The 14,533-nt window shown below is 44.6% G+C and overlaps 1 long non-coding RNA gene across 1 annotated transcript; it reads right to left on the bottom strand.

Annotated features, from left to right (window-relative positions):
• Positions 1-7,701: 7,701 nt before the first annotated feature.
• LOC135383110 (uncharacterized) lies at positions 7,702-9,024 on the bottom strand. Its single transcript, XR_010419671.1, has 3 exons — positions 8,857-9,024; positions 8,230-8,290; positions 7,702-7,988 (listed from the first exon to the last, which is right to left on the bottom strand). It is a non-coding gene; the product is annotated as an uncharacterized LOC135383110 (long non-coding RNA).
• Between the last annotated feature and the right edge of the window lie 5,509 nt (positions 9,025-14,533).

Genomic DNA, 14,533 nt, shown 5'->3' with positions numbered 1-14,533 from the left:
CACTACCATTTTTTTGAACCAAGCGGTTAGTAAGCTTGTTAAAATGCACCATGCGAAATAATACTATGAACAGGTGCATAAATATCGCAGAATTCGATTTTGAAAATCGCGACCGTGCGCAACGGTGGCAATACCCGGAACGAGCCGTCGAGCCGCTTGCGTCATTTTGACGTCAGAAAAGTGGAGCCGCTGATTGGTTTCGAAGAACGTCGTCTGCTATTTTGCACTCGGAACCCCGCTGCAGCGGTGGAAGAGGTTTCTTTTGCCTTTTCTTTGGTTTATTAGATACAATAAACGAAGATTTGTCTACAGACATTGTTCAAGGTTAGGCCGTGAGATTGTAGAGGCCATCCTCATTGAACTCCCCGAGCGAAGTCAACCAAAAATCGGTCAACCTCTCCCCGCTTGACCTTGCTTTCCCTAAAGCGACCTTCCGGAGTAGGTGGATTATGAAAATAAACTTCAGGTGCCAGTTGAACGCTGTTCTGTCAGTGTCCGTGTTTTGTATGCTGTTCGCTATCGTGGTGACTGTTTCTTGTTGTGTTGTTGGTGGCAATACGTATAAACACAGTGCAGCACTAAGCGCTGCTTCAGTTCACGCCTCAAAATGATCGCTGCATCGCTATGACCACGAATGCCGTCCGCTATGTCATTATATCAATATACGCTATATCACTAATTCGCTATGATCACTAGTGCCCGTCACTTCGACTAGCAACTTCGTTAACCATTCAGTTAATTCCTTATTCAGCTGGAGAAGTGTTCTTGCCCATACGTTGTCAGATACAATCCAGTGAAATCTATCGCAACATGCCGTCGCCGGCACATCGTGGCATCAGGAGTTGAACATTCATTGCCTGAGTTACACACCAACATAGCCGAGATCCGGACAAAATTTCCCCGGACAAAACGTCCCCGAAAATGTCCCCGGACAAAATGTCCCCAGATGCCGTCCGGTTGCACAGCCGTTGGTACCTCAAATGTGACAAATGTTTTTCATGCTATCATGTGCAGGGTTGATTGATTTAAATCAGCCAGATTTAAATCACCGATTTTAATCGCGATTTAAGTCATGAATATTAATCAAGATTTAAATCACCTCCCTTATGTTATGTTTGAATTTGAATAGTAAATTAAAACTGGAGACGCTGGGGAAGATGAGACTGAGCCTGGAAATGAACCACAGCCTGAAATATATTATACTTCAGTGACTTTTAGCGCAAACAGCGTCACCCCTTCAGTGGCTCTCCGGCACACTGGCAAACAATTTGGTTACGCATGGCGGGTGATCATTCCACGAGCGTAGAACTTTTCCAGTTATTTCTTTTTCCTATTACTATTCGGTGTAATTCATAATATATAGTTTTCAAATAGATCTCCATTTGCATTAGCTAGTAACTGTTAGCCGCACTGTTAGAAGTCTAGACGCCGTTCTTTGTATGTGCTCAAAAAGTGATTTCGCTACTACGAGGTGGCACACGTAAGCCATGAGGTGAAGATCTGTCTTAGAAGACAAAAATCAACTGAGTGATTTAATCAATATTCATCATATTTAAATGAAAAAAATCTGAATAATTTGATTTTTTAATCCGCCGAACAAGAACGACGTTGAGGACTGGCAGATGGCTGAGTGACGGCAGCTGGGGACATTTTGTCCGGGGCCTTTTCGGGGGACATTTTGTCCGGGGACATTTTGTTCTACACCCAACATAGCCAAGCAGTGTCATAAGACCACCACAATTTATGGTCAACTTACCAATCATCGAGCTAAACGAGAATTGGCCGATGCAGACTACAAATGTGGACGACGCAGACACGCAAGTTTGAGTTCATCCGTGCTCGGCGCTATTTGTTTTGTCACATATAGTGCATCAGTTTTATCCACCATATAGTGACCGACAACATATCAGCGTGCACTGAAACAACACGTGACTAGCGTAAATTTTAGCTGACTATAAAATGCACATGTTGCGCGCAGAAAACTGCCAACGGCAAACTGTGACTAACCCAGCCATAATATTGCAATCACACAACTAACCAACCATCATGCCGCCCTGCTAAGCCAAATGGCTGCTAAATGTGTCTTTCGTTCGCTAAGACGACCTGGACACATATAGAAAACCCCTGAATTTGAGTGGTTAAATAGGGATGTTATGTCTTAATCGCGGCATATCATCTTACGAAGCAGCGTTTCCCCTTTTCCTTGTTTACAGAACATGAATTTCGAGAACGGGGGTTGCACGACCAGGAATGTCGAGGTTCTCCCTTATTCATCCTTTGACGGGTAGAAAGCAGGGGGAAAGAAAACGGAAAGAAAGAAAAGAAAACCAGTCAGCACTGACCCGGATAGAAGCGCGGTCGCCGCTTTCAACTTTTATTACGTCACCAATGACGTTTTTTTCATTCTCCTCCTCGTTTGACCCGGAGGAGCGAGTCGAGTGGGAACGCGCGCGGCGATGTTCAAGTATCTTTTTTTTTCTACGAAAAACATCGCGTACAGAGAAAATTTTCGTGTTAATCATCAAGTTAAGTTACCTGCTTCCACAACCCGTTCGGAACGGAAATTTTTTTAGATGGCTTTCAGAGCTCCTTTAAAGGGACTATAAAGTGAAAAATAACCCCCGTATTTTTGCCCACTATCGTGCACAACTTCATTGTTTGATAATACACAGAAAACATTACTTCTCAATTTGGTATATTTTTTACGTATAAAAATTTTGAAGATTGCCGGAACATGGACGGTGCTGCCAACAAACGGCGAAAAAGAGCAACTTGGGTTTCGGGTCCAGGGCTCCCAGGGATTGGTCAACCCTTACCACGTGAGAGTTAACTTTGTAGAGAACAAAGTTGGCACACGTTATCTTACACCTGAATGCCAGTTTAAAAATGACTCTCACTTCCATAGTTTCTACATTGATAAAGCATTAATAAAGCATTCAGCTATTTCGTCGATACGAGCTACGAGCCACCGCGCCATCTGCAAGGCAGTCTGTGTGCTATCGCGTTTATTGTCTACGTCGTGGGTGGTCGCGTTGGTCGCGCGAAGCAGAAAATGGAAGTGAATGACATGTCGGGGCCTGCTGTTTCACGTATTCGAGAAACCTACATATGCCTAGTGTAGTTTTGGTGTTCGGGGATGCAAAAATCATCTTCGTTCAAATTCCACGACAGGCGTTTTCTACCACAAGATTCCACAGGAGAGTGCGCGAAAATGAATGTGGTTCGAAGCACTAGGCTATTAGATACAGCAGTCGTGTCGTGTGTGCTGAGCTCACTTTGCTGCCGATGACTACGAAGATGCCGTAGAAGGCGAATTGCGAAGACGTCCGAAGCAAACTGCCGTTCAGTATTTGCTTCACCGAGGTAACGAGTTCAACACAACGTCTTAGGTATGTACAAGAGTCACACATGCATAAAATATAATATAGCGATGACGTATTCCATTTAACTTATGTTATCCTACTTGCCCCGTACTGAACATTGTCAACATCAACGAACTGAATTTTAGGGACCTTCCAGTGTTGAGGCGGCGCCAGACTGTTTCGTGTGTTTGTGATCCAGGCACTAAAGTTGACATGGCAGAAATAGCTAAAAGCAGGTATACAAAGTCCACAGATGGAAGCACTAGGTTTGTTACGTGTTGCGTACTTTGGCATTTTTGAAGTCTTTGGACAGATGCAGAACACTAGTATGCCGTCAACAGTAGGAGAAGGAACCAATGAGAAGTACTAGCTTCTTTGAAGGGAAGAGGAATACTTCCTGTTGAGGTATAGTTATGACTAACTACTAGACTAGCTATGACTACTAAGGAACACTAATTAATTTTCTAGAGATGCATCCTCTCCACTTGTATGCCCAGTGAAACAGCGAAAGTTCATTGTCTTTGAAACCTCACTACTGAAATTGTTCAAAGTGTGTCACATTTGCAGTGAGCCATGAAAAGTTACACAATATTGGTCCTAAATTTCCAGAGTTCCCTTCTCTCGGACGCCACGGTCGTTTCTCTTTATTGCTCTTCCAATCCTACCTTCTCAGAGATTAATGTGGTTCTGTGTTGCATGGGCACTGCCTTTTTCTACTCATGCTTTCGGTTTCTTGTTCTGTTGAATAAATCTTCAATTGAGATTTTGCAGCCATCACGCTGTCTACTGTGTTTGCCCCTCATCTATGTTGATGTGCTATAACGGTATAGCACATCAACATGCCAACAACCTACCAACAACAACCAAACAACCTTGCCTAGTCCGACTTTTGGATGGAAACAAAGGTAAATATAAATGGTAGCGAAGCTTGCATTTGTCACCACGTCTTTAAGGGCGGCCATGATAAAGATCGGCAGCGTCATCTATCCGTTGCGGGGTACACTACAAATTCCGTCATAATGACGTCACCTGGCACGTCTCCTTTACGTATAGCCCGGGCCGTGCGCTCGCAGGCGGGCACCACGCGCTGTGCGTTCCTTCCATCGCCATGTCGAGCCGCGGAATATCACAATCGCTGTTGAAAGCAAATCCAAGAGCAAAAACTCATAAACAATTTGTAAACAGAGAAGAATCAACACTAGCGACATCCGTGCAACAAAGGACACAGGAGACCAGGTGGGGGCTTGCTTGTTTTTATCACAGGTAAATTCGTCATGCCGTTGTAAACAGTACAAATACCCACATGAGACAATTGATGTTCTGAAGCTGGAACATAGTGACTTTTCAGTGACTTTCATCTTTCCTCATAAATACCAACGACAGAATAATGTGCAAAATAACCAGTATGACAGTCCATGTACCGAATAAGCACGAAAGGATAATGTACAAATTCCAGCAAACACAGGCGGGGCCCAGGACCTTAATGCTCAATGCATGCTGCTATAGCTGTCCTCATGCACATCTGGAACTTTCCACATATCTCTCGTACAAAGAAGGGGGAAGTGAACATATTTGCACTTGAAGATCACATTATATGAAATTTGCATACTGTGTGGTGCTATGTCTGCCCACAGTTTCTGGCATTATAACAAATGCTATGGGGGAATTAGAAGGTACAACTCCATTAGCTCAGTTTAGAAGTCTGTGATAATTTATCTTTCAAAACAGCCACATTAATATCAGCTTCCAGCAATGACAACCTTGTTCAGTGTGTACACACCCTGCTGATGACTACTTCTACTTTGATTACAACAGCATTTTTGTATTAAAGGCACGTCAAAGCATCGAGAATGTTCTGTGCTTCTGCTATTTTGTTCACATTTTGCCATGTGATGTAGATTTTCAAGCTGTACAGGTGCTTAGCCCTGCACATAACTGCGTATATACATACTGGCGTTGTGCACACAACTACTGAACTCAGCGCAGGATTCAAAATATAAAATTACGTGCTAGGGATCCTTGTACACGTGTATACACTAAATACGTATCAAAGAATAGGCAAACTGCTGAAGATTCAAAATAGAAAATGCATGCTAGGTATCTGTGTACACAGTTGCACATATACACTAAACATATAAATAATAGGCACAGACTACTGAACTCTGCATGGCTGTCAAAATACAAATAACACAGTGAGGAGCTATGTGCAAAAGTGCACTTTGACAAATCGTATGCTACACAGGAATGAAAGAATCACAAGAGATCATGTGTAATCTAGATTACAACTGAAAGCACTGGATAGACAACAGAACCATGCATCCTTTTTGCATGCAAAGAAAACTTCTGGTTACATCACAACAACGTGCAGAGACGAACTTAGTCTCGCTGCCTGCTGCAGTGCCTTCTGACGTAACGTACTATTTCGTACTTCCTCATTCCTTTGTCGTGCAAACCAGAACAGTCGCACCCTCAGAAAAAAGTGAAATAGATAATCATACACCGATGAGGAGCATAAACTCAGTGTCTTTTGCACAAGTGTGTTCAACTGCACACAGCTTGGGCCTGACCCCTTGGAAGGTGAGGAATGTCTTGACGTTGGATTTGAAGGCTTCCTCACAAGCACCCACAAACGTCGCAAAGGCAGGAAGAGGAACCGACAGCTCCAAAGTCAGTACTGTCCACATTCTTGACACTCAAATAAAGCAATAGCTGGCTACTGTCCTGAAATGTGGCATTCCTCTGAGGAATGTCCCATGTTCGACTTATGGAGGTTTGAAATTGAAAAGACGACGATGAAGAAGAAAACGGCTATGAAAGATCACAAAGGGCGCAGTCAACATACCCCGAACTCGTAACTAACAACATGGAGAGGGACAGGAACCGGAAGCGTACTCGGCTCTGACTGCAATCTTACGTATTACTGGCAGACCGCGCAAATTGCTATATTAAAACATGCATATTGCATTAGTACACACAGTATTCGCGCCTCCGATTAAATTATTTTTGTTTACCTTCGTAATTTGCCCCTCAACAACCCACTGATCTCTATGTATAAAGGCTGGATCGCGCATGGGAGAGGGGCTCGTGGCGGAGAGGCGTGCCTTCGGGCCGCCATGTTGGTGGGCCCTAAAGTGCTGTGTGTGCCCATAAAAACAATAGGAGGCAACAGAGATTGTGAGTATTTATTGCGCTGCTAGCATGGATCGTTGTTTGTCATCACACAATTTTGTAAGGTGCCAGTAGACTGATGTATCCTAACAGTGTTTCACAGGTGTCCTGCCGTTCGATTCTTAATTACGTTATGTTTTGCATTCCGAAACTAGACCGTCACTGCAGGCAGTGCAGCGCTGGGGATTGTACTACAGCACGTTTCCCAGCCAATATTTCAATAAGAAACGACTTGAGGTTAACAACAACCATGTATATAATATCCCGTACTGCGTTCTGGACAAAAATTGTTCCATAAAGAACGGTCCGGGAAAAGATATACTCGCATGGCAGAAAGGGATCGTTCTGTAGAATCACAGCCGTTGTTTTAGCCGTATATGCGTTTAGTATGATTTATATCAAGCATCGCCTTTTAGTAAACGACAGCGGTGCTTTGCCTCGCAAATATGGACACACCGAAGCAGCCCAAATAATTACTTCACGGAATTAGATCGCACTCGTTAGGACAGTTAATCAGGTAGTGATGTAAGCTTAATCAATTAAGTTACTTAGAAAGTGGTAACACCTCCTTGAGACACAGGACTTATCTCTTTTTGAAGTACAGCCCTTGTTTGTTTGCTTCTTCCTTTATTTGTTCTGATTATTTGCAGGCGCAGTTGTGCCAAACTGAATGTACCCAGTCTGTGAAACGCAAACAAAAAAAGTCTAACACGATATGTTTTTGTAATAAAGATCACTGATGATGAGTAAAGAGAATGCACGACTTCGAGTTTATTCAATGTTTTATATCATTCATTATATTATTCAACATTTTATGTCAAGTTTATTCAAGTTCAAGATTTATTTCTTGCACTTATGCGTTTCAGGATACAATGAACGTGCAGGGAGGTCTGAAAAGACTACATTTATTGTTTTGTGACCTTGCTACAATGACAATCTATATTTTAGGAATGACAATGGACAGGTACACTCTCTAAATTGGTAGCACTCAATTTTAGGTTGGAATGAGCAATGAATAGCAACTTCCCTCCTGATATTTTCTCATATATGCTAAATTTTAAATTTAATGTGATCGAATATGTGATAATATAATAATAATATATAAGAATATAATATGTGATAAATGAATGTGATCAACAGTAGATGTAAACAAGATGAGTAGCCAGAGAAGTGCATTCTCAATAAATAATTTTCTTCTTATAGTGTATATGTGCATGCCTATTAATTGAAACAATTATCACAGTTCCCTGACAAGTTTTAATTTCTGAGAATGTACTGTAGAGGCTGCTTAGATCTACAACAGTTCATACAAGGTATTATATACTGTGAATGCCTTTAAAAATCCCATGTGACACATATGCCTTTACTTTCTGGAGGTGCTGTGGTAGTCAAAGTTTGTGGGCATTACGCAGGTTCTGCACCCATTTCTTGAGTATGCCGAGGCAGCTGTGAAGTAACCTGTATTGATGATTATTCCAATTTTTATGGTGCATCGACAACAAAGGAAATAATACATCAGAATCTCTAACACATCTCTAATTATTATATTGCTGGGTGAAGGAGCTTAAAGTGTAAGGTGTGTTTCTGATGTGAACATGTAAGAAAATATGCAAAACTGAGAGAGGCCAACCACAGTGCGTGCACTGAGGTTGTTCCTTCCTGTAAAGTAGAAACCAGTGGATGAGGAACGTGATATTACCTGTACACCCAGCCGTATCACACTGCACAGATTATTCACTGGGTAGCCCTCATGACGAAACCTGTATAGAGAGACCACTTTTGCCTTAAAAACTGCTACAAATAGCACGACACGCTACAAATTATTACTATCGTAACAAGCTGACGATACAGCTCAGACACAAAGGCGTTATTCAAGTCGCGCCACACCACCGTTACGTAGGATTCTTTGTCACAAATCAAACCAAGGCACAAAACAATACAAAAACATGAAAAAATGTGACAATCGTGGTCTCATTATGACGTAATACCGAACTGTGCGTGAAGGTAATTCAAAGAAATGAATGTGGCACTTGCTTCCGCAGAGAACACCGTGTACCATGCTAGCAATGCATGCAAAAACGCGCTCGAGTGCTCGCACATATATTGATGACAACACTACCTGTGTAGTGTAACGTGTTCTTTCAAGCATATTATGCACTCAAACTGTATTTGCCGCCGGGTAAAATGCAAGTGTGCTCGATTGAAGGTCGGAAGAGCTATCAAGCAACCTGCATCCAGTGCTCGTTTTGGGCAAAAAACACTTCATAATGGTCAACTAAATATACAGAATGGACGCCTATTTATTCCTCGATAAAGAGTGACTCACCTGTATAAATTTAGGCCCTGTAACCTTGCCAGTACGGCTGGTACGACCGTAATTGCAAGAAGTTGCCATGATCGCTGCGGCGACTGTTGTGGGTACAGTAAGATGGCGGCCGGTTTCTTCACGCTCGCGCTCCCTATCCGCGATCCAGCCTTTTACAATCGAGATCAGTGACAACGACAGTGTGACGAGCCTACGAGCCCGCCACAGGAGCCCGCTAGCATTTCAACAATACAGTCACAACATGAACAGCGTTAGTTACGCATTTACATTCAATAAATCGTGGACGTCAAAATAGAAAATTCCGTTAAAGATTTTAACATTAAAGTCGTGAATTCAGTATTCTTTTTACTTGACGAAATACGCTCGCAGGTGCACATCGAACAGAAATCTTCGCAAGAGATGCCGTGGCTGAATGCATAAACGTCGACAACGACAGTGTGACGAGCCTACGAGCCTGCCACTGGAGCCCACTCGCATTTCAACAATACAGTCACAACATGAACAGCGTTAGTTACGGATTTACATTCAATAAATCGTGGACGTCAAAATAGAAAATTCCGTTAAAGATTTTAACATTAAAGTCGTGAATTCACTATTCTTTTTACTTGACGAAGTACGCTCGCAGGTGCACATCGAACAAAAAACTTCGCAAGAGATGCCGTGGATGACTGCATAAACGACGACAACGGTGGTGGTGGTGGTGGTGATGGTGAAAGGGCTTGCCGTTGTCGGCCTCACGTATATGGGCAACGTCACGACTGACGCCCTGGGGAAATGTGCGTCCTGGGCCGACGACAACGACAGTGTGACGAGCCTACGAGCCCGCCACTGGAGCCCGCTCGCATTTCAACAATACAGTCACAACATGAACATCGTTGGTTACGCATTTACATTCAATAAATCGTGGACGTCAAAATAGAAAATTCCGTTAAAGATTTTAACATTAAAGTCGTGAATTCACTATTCGTTCTACTTGACGAAGTACGCTCGCAGGTGGACATCGAACAGAAATCTTCGCAAGAGATGCCGTGGATGACTGCATAAACGACGACAACGGTGGTGGTGGTGGTGGTGATGGTGAAAGGGCTTGCCGTTGTCGGCCTCACGTATATGGGCAACGTCACGACTGACGCCCTGGGGAAATGTGCGTCCTGGGCCGACGACAACGACAGTGTGACGAGCCTACGAGCCCGCCACTGGAGCCCGCTCGCATTTCAACAATACAGTCACAACATGAACATCGTTGGTTACGCATTTACATTCAATAAATCGTGGATGTCAAAATAGAAAATTCCGTTAAAGATTTTAACATTAAAGTCGTGAATTCACTATTCGTTCTACTCGACGAAGTACGCTCGCAGGTGGACATCGAACAGAAATCTTCGCAAGAGATGCCGTGGATGACTGCGTAAACGACGACAACGACAGTGTGACGAGCCTACGAGCCCGCCACTGGAGCCCGCTCGCATTTCAACAATACAGTCACAACATGAACAGCGTTAGTTACGCATTTACATTCAATAAATCGTGGACGTCAAAATAGAAAATTCCGTTAAAGATTTTAACATTAAAGTCGTGAATTCACTATTCTTTCTACTTGACGAAGTACGCTCGCAGGTGCACATCGAACAGAAATCTTCGCAAGAGATGCCGTGGATGACTGCGTAAACGACGACAACGACAGTGTGACGAGCCTACGAGCACTGATCTCTATCTATAAAGGCTGGATTATGGTGTGCTGAGCGAAGGATGAAGTCGGGTCGGGACGACGGGCCTGCCGACAGGTGGCTACCACGTGCTGCTTGCGCTGTCGTTTACGGCGCCCTCACCCTCACGTGATAGGCTATGTGAACAGCACCTGAGCGCGCTCCGGAGTGCAGCGCATGAGAAAAATAGATGGAATCTACCGAAAATACAAAATAAATAAAAGCGAAGCGTGCGCGTGCTCATAGCTGTCTTACACGCACGTGCTGTCGGTCTCGGCAGCTGCAACAAATGCACTCTCAAAGACAAATCGTGTTTCCTTCAACATGTATATGGCAAACATAAGCAGAAACGGTAATGTGCGAACATCATTTGCACGACTGGTGAAGCACACAAATAGAAACTTTACACTGCCGCATGGCTTTTTACACATAAAAAATTATGCGGCGTATCAATTAAGTGAGTTAGTATCGATGTGTACTGTGATAGGCGGTCTTGCATTGGCAGCTGAGGCAAAGGTGCGTATCCCAAATAAAAAGTCAAAAGTCATCATGAGGCATACTATTGCCTGTTTCGAACACAGTTTTGATAGAGCATATTGGTGGATGACGAAACCAGTGCCAGCCGTCAAACTACTGGGTAATGAAATGCGTCCCATGCAGTACATCTCAAAGCGTACGAAAGGAGACGGTTCGTGTAGAGCTGTCACAAAAAGGCACGATTTGATTTCCCCATCAAAGGAGATTGAAGGTGACGAAGAATAACAAGCATTGTGTCCTGGCCTAATGCGCCCAGTGACAGTACAGATCGTGTGTGTGTTACTCATACAGGTTACTGCACTGTTTCAGATATTGTTTTAGTATATTCAGTAGCATATTCAAAGTTGCGGAAGAGATCTTCTTCTCTCCGCGACGAACACTCTTAATAGCATGAGAGGACTGATGTTCTGAGGCTGGAATCCAGAACCGGTAATCCAGAAGATGTGGGTTCGAATCCTACAGCTGGCTAACCTTTTCTGGGATTTTCATCTTTCAACTTGTAATAGCAATTGTCTGCGAAAAGCTACACGAACTGCCTGTGGCCTTTAACCACTGTGCAATGAAATAAGCTGCGCCTCTACGGTTTCATGGTTAAGCAGCATGGTTAGGCTGTATATGCCCTGACAAATGCGGTTTCGGAAACGATATTGTCAAACGCAACCTCTTCGAGTGCAACAGGGGAAAGTCGTACGGGGCTCAAACCCTGTGATCATTTTCCTTATACATACTTGAGGCATTTTTTATATCATTTTGATATCAGTGATGTAGCATGAACTCCTCAACGTTCACCAGCGTTTGGGAGTCATGGTTGAGTGGCAGTCCAAAGTTGAGGACCCTTTGAAGTATTAAGCGACGCTTACAAAAGACAGTTTATGAGGACCGAAAAAAAATGATCGCACATAGCACGTCTATGGGCTGTATTCCCAAACCACCCGCAACTTCGCCCTAAGGGCACCCGTTGCCCCGGGACCCTTGAGAGCGATATCCAATTCGTCGATATCCAATTCGCCAGACAGCGGGGGTAGCAGATCATATCCTCCAAACGCCCATTTACACCGACGTCCCAATTCAAGCAAAAGCTCATTTCCTCCAAAATAATATTCGTAGGTTCTGGGCTTTCGGTTGATCTGGGCATGCGGCATGATGGCTGATGGCATGATGGCAATATCATATCGAGTAAAATTCCAGTTTTTCTACGGATTTATTTTTAACAGTGTATATTAAGGAACCTTGAGCGTAGTTGGATAGAAATGACACGACACTCGGTCTGTACAAATGAGATCGCGTTCAAGAGGTGATCTGAACGGAGAGGTATCCCGAAAATGAATTTTATTGGTATGCACGTTGCTGACGGGAGAAGCACTATCTTCGGAAGGTCATGGAAGTCCGCGTCATGATTCACGGTAAAAGAGCATGGTGGGAATGGTATGTTCTGTGGCTGGAAAATTTAGCGGGACGGCGGAAAACACACAAGCCTCAAGCGCCTTCAGAGGAGATCGACAGTTCAGACGATATGCTAGTTTCATGCATTCATACTGTTTGCACGCTTTTTCTAGGGGTTGTTTCAGCCGGTTAATAGCATGTTTTCTGAACGTCTGAACTGTATTAACAGAACGCATAAAAGAAAAGTAAAGGAGGAGGTCCTTTTTGTAACCTTCTTCGAGACCTGTGAAGTGGGCGCTTTGTTACTATTTGCTTTCCACTATGACGACCTACACAGTGCCTGGAGCCCGGTCACTCACATGGAAATACCTCTCTGTTCGGATCGGATCATTTCTTGAACGCGATCGACCTCAATAATACCTTTCCTTTGCAAACTTCACTTCTGACTCAGTTGCAGGATTGGATTCCCGCACACCCAAAAACCGCTCAGCCTTCCTCCTCTCCCTGACAAACAGAGGAATCGTTTTCTTTCGAGTATCCCGCTTTCGGTGGTTCTGGGCGCTCGGATACCAGCTCCGGTGGCGCAGCGGTAACGCGTGCGCTTGGAGACTGGGAGGTCCGCGGTTCGCATCCGCAGGCCGGCTGTGCCGTCTGGGGTTTTTCCTGGGTTTCCCTCAGATGTGTAATAGGCGTATGCCGGCACAGTTCCCCTGAAGTCGGCCCATGGACGCAGCTATCCTCCCCCCGAGCGGATTCCGCTCGGTCTTCCACTTCACCCTTTCCTCTCCTCCTCTCCACCACCTTTCCCTTCCCGAGAAACATGCCGCCTAATCAGGCAGGCAGACCTCTCGGGTTCCTCCCAACGACACTCCTCCTCCTCCTCCTCGGGCGCTCGGATGAAAAGGGCTTTTCGGGGATATGGGTCACTGCCACCCGCGTACCCAGATCAACCGAAAGCCCAGAACCTCCGAACATTTTTTCGGATGAAATCAGCTTTTGGTTGATTTGGGACGTCGGTGGAAATGGGCATTTGGAGGATGACGACGAACAATGTCCATCTGGGGTCAGCTCGTATTGGGAGCAGCACACTTTTCTTTCATGGTGTTTGCCTGCTACAACATGTACCGCGGAACAGTTTTTCAGCACCCTGCGGAGGGTAAGAACCTGGCTTCGTTCCACAATGACTGAGGACCGGCTAAACGCGCTGTGCATGATGAACGGTTCATCGCGAAAAAGTGGGTGGCGACAACACATTTGTGGAAAAAGGTGTCAACTCTTTTGCGCGGGAAAAGCAAAGGCGCCTACAGTGAGGGTAGAGAATTATCGTCTATACTGATACTGATGTCCATATTTGCTGAAAATAAATCACCACTTGATATTGTCAACTTGTCCAAGTAGACACGGCTGTTTCACCGTGTGTTCTCGTTTTTGCGAAATCAACAGAAATGAGATAATCGCTGACGGAAAGGGCAGCAGGAGTGGCGACGGCAAACGTAGTATGAAACAGAAAATCAGGAGCGAGCCTTTGCACGAACAAGGGATTGCGTTGCCGAGAAACGGCAAAACGTAAAAATTCCGAAGCATAGGGTTACTGAGCCAAAACAACATAGTTGCGGTCGCATTCGACACCCATAACTAGAGGAACACCCCGTACCTTGAGCACCAGCCCGAACGCTTCCACACCCGCCCTGCACTCGCGGCACCCATAACGACCCCCCCCCCACCACACCACCTCGGTCGGCATTGGTTTGCCCCCCCCCCCCTGGAGAAAATCCTTGCGGCGCCCATGTCAGGGGGTGTTTATTAATCAGTGTCTACCAGTGTATGCATTGGTAGCTAGCCGACCCATATTGGGCATTCCCAAAAATTTTACGTTTCACAGTGTTGTTACTGCGGCAACGGAATATTTGCTTTAGTGAGTCTCATCTCACAGAATGCCTTTTTGTATTGCCAACTCACAGAATGCCTTACGCAGCAATCGTTCAACGTCCCAGACGAGCTATATTTGCACATGAAAACTAAACAAACAACCAGAGAGAAGACCTTGCGCG

This window comes from Ornithodoros turicata, chromosome 2, assembly GCF_037126465.1.
Source record: "Ornithodoros turicata isolate Travis chromosome 2, ASM3712646v1, whole genome shotgun sequence".
Classification (NCBI taxonomy): domain Eukaryota; kingdom Metazoa; phylum Arthropoda; class Arachnida; order Ixodida; family Argasidae; genus Ornithodoros; species Ornithodoros turicata.
Note: the sequence above shows the minus strand (reverse complement) of the source record. Positions and strands in the feature narration are given on the sequence as shown.